Source organism: Lissotriton helveticus, chromosome 9 (assembly GCF_964261635.1).
Source record: "Lissotriton helveticus chromosome 9, aLisHel1.1, whole genome shotgun sequence".
NCBI classification, from domain to species: Eukaryota; Metazoa; Chordata; class Amphibia; order Caudata; family Salamandridae; genus Lissotriton; species Lissotriton helveticus.
Genome location: NC_136070.1, coordinates 387,881,016 through 387,884,208, shown reverse-complemented (window position 1 = coordinate 387,884,208; position 3,193 = coordinate 387,881,016). Strand labels below are relative to the sequence as shown.

Sequence of the window (3,193 nt, the reverse complement as noted above, 5' to 3'; positions counted from 1 at the left end):
AAGACATCTGAATCATGACTTTAGGAGACTAAAAATGTGCTCTATGAACAACTAAAAATGTGCTCTATGAACAAGTAAACTCAAGTATAAAAAGTGGCAGGAGTCCACCTACCCTTCCCCGAAATCCCCAGACATGTAACTGAAAGCCCCTCCTTTAAAACCTCATTGACAGCTTTAAATAAAAGTTAACAAACTTCAATAAAGAGTCCACAGGATTCAATCTCACAATTGGGGTCTATAACTTACAGTAACACATTTGTTGAGCTTAAACACCAGAGAATAGTTGATTCATCCGTGTAGTAAATTTGCCTTTTCTGTAAACCCCAAATCTTTCCAACTTTATCTGCACCCCATTTTATCCGAGAGTAGGATTATGTGCACATTGACACCAGTATTCAGTGCCAGTGTTCTTTTACCCTAAAATGGTATGGTTAAAATTGGTTTCACCCAACTGGCCAATTTTGTTGCCCTACAAGGCCATTGTTGATGGAGCAGCTTATGCACCTACAGCAGGGAAATTAAATTTCTTATATAGGCTGCAAGATGTTTTTACACCACCCACAAATATCACAAAAATATGTCTGTCAGGAACACCATTGAGCTGTGGTTTTTCAAAATCTTTATTTTATACAAATCCAAAAGAGATTTCCACTGCAAAACTGGAACTTGATAGAAGCTCCGGCACCAGCTTCTGCCTTTCTGTCAGCACCAGGAGGAGCAGCAGTGCGTCTGTAAGTGTCTCTATCAGCCTCACCACAGTTGAGACCTGCAGGTCGCTTACCTTCAAGACCTTTGGGCCTTGGTCTGACAGTCTCTGGGAGCCTTCTGCGCAGGGTAGCTGGTACAATTTCAGGGGGCAGATGCAGGAAGTCTCTTAGGTACTAGATGCCCTCATTGGTCAGGTACCAGTAGAAATGCCTCCATGAAAACTGCTCCTTCAGGTAACCACATGATTTTAGATACTGCATGGCCTCATGACATGTAGGTTGGGGACATTCTTGTCAGCCAGCTCTGGATGCTTGGCCAAATGAACATCTTTCTTAGCCACCATCACTCCCTCCTTGAACAGGAGATCATAGGTAGAGATTGAGTTCTTCTTGGGCATCAACATCTCTGCGGCGGCTTGTGGCCTGGAGCCGAGCAGGAATGGAGTCCACAGGACTTACTCTCACAAATGGGGCCTATAACTCACAGTAACACATTTGTTGTGCTTAAACACAAGAGTATAGGTGATTCCTACGTGTAGCAAATTTGCCTTTTCTGTAAACCCCAAATCTTTCCAACTTTTTCTGAGAGAAGGAATATGTGTACATTTATACTGGTATTCAGTGCCACAGAGTGTTCTTTTTACCCTAAAATGGTATTGTTAAAATTAGTTTAACACAAATGGCCCATTTTGTTGCCCCACAAGGCAATTGTTGATGAAGTAGCTAATGCACCTACCGCATGGAAATTAAATGTTTTATATAGGCTGCAAGATGTATTTATACCACGCGCACATATCACAAAAATATGTCTGGCAGGAACACCATTGAGCTGTGGTTGCGATGAAGTTTAGATATACTACAGGGAGACATGTCAGGGAAAAGTGCATTTGTCAAGTTTGAAAACTCTACTGTTACATGTTCCTACATAACCCCTAAAGTATGCGCTGTAAGGCCACAGAGTAAGGCGCTAATATATGAAAAAATAACTGTGACAGTCCAAGAGGCTCACACCAGCTAAGTCTGGTTTTGAGGTTTTAATTCCTCTAATTTACAGCCTCAAAATAAGAATAACAGTCTCTCTTCCTGAGATTATGGTACTGTCTTCTGAATCCGCCGCCTTAATCCGTCCATTTCAAGAATCACACGCTTATCAGGCACACTTGCTTGAGGTCTCGATTCCGAGCCCGAGTCACAGCTGCCTTGTCCAGCATGCCTTCCCTCAGCTGCTTGTAGGTTCAGTCAATGGTAGCAGTAATCCCTTGGTCCTTGTCCTTTGGTCTTCGCTGGGATCCCACCCGCTTTTCGTCTCCCATCTTCAGCTCTGCCATCTTCTCCACCTCAGACTGTCTCACAGCTTCCTTTAGATCCTCCCAACCCGGCTCACAAACAAAATGAAATTCACATCCTCTTTTGGCTTGGAGACGTGACCCTAGTCTAGATAGCGTCAAGAAGCACAAAGAACCAATGATAGTCAATGGTAACTGTACACCTTGATCTAGGCACAATTTGACACTGACCGCAAGGGAAAACAGTTCGAGTACACCAACCAGGTACATCCGTGTTAAAAATTGAATTGTTGGTTGACTGGGCTGTGAGACCTTATAGCAACAGTCACAATCCATTGCAGGATGAACCACAAAAAGTCCCTAAATTAACCTGTGCTTAACACTGGGTAGCTTGGCACAAAAAACAGTCAGCCTTAACTTGGAGTCACTGTGTAAAGAATCTATGCAGCACATAAACAGTAAAAAAATGAAAATGCAACACATGAAAAATCCAAAACCATCTTCAGACTTAGAAGAAATTCTTAGAAAAAGTGTCAAAGAATGTAGAGTTCAGCAGGGCTGCAGGAGGTGTCCAAAGAGAGAACATCATCATTGGATAGCTTTGTGTCAAATTTCTCTTTTTATACAATGGTGCCATCATTCTGTAAGGTGAGAGAAGCTTCTATGCATTGACTTTGAAGTGCATGGAATTTTCTGACTACCTTCCCGGGTTCCAAGTTGGCTGCAAAGACAATGTGAGGTAGTTAGGCCCTTTGTGTGACGGCAGAGCATAGGTTATTAAGTTGTAGATAGAGCTGTGGCCAGCTCCGCACCCCGCATATTGCCAGCAGATGGCTCATTTAGGCACACTTAATCCCCCTCTATTGTGTGACTGTCTGGGAGGAATTCACAAAGTCTAACTGTCAGGTAATCCCAGACATGTGACCCAGGCCAGACTGCAAGCACAAACATCCTAAGGGCAGATCAATGATGACTTTATAAAAGTCTGTCTAAATTAGGGGGTTTGGCCCTTATCTACAACTGATACAAAAGGGGATGATGGACGGAGCGTTTGAGCAAATCAAACACTCACCCCCAGTCAACTGATCTGGGTTTAATCCATCACCATTCTTTAGCCCACTCAGCCACCCCATTTAAGACATGGCTATATGCAAATCAGTCTGACCCTGTGCCTCATGGGAACAGTCCAGCCCGAATTGC

General features: G+C 43.3%; 1 pseudogene; it reads right to left on the bottom strand.

Annotated features, from left to right (window-relative positions):
- Window positions 1–620: 620 nt before the first annotated feature.
- On the bottom strand, window positions 621–1,111 carry LOC144783194 (small ribosomal subunit protein eS10 pseudogene; annotated as a pseudogene).
- Window positions 1,112–3,193: the final 2,082 nt, after the last annotated feature.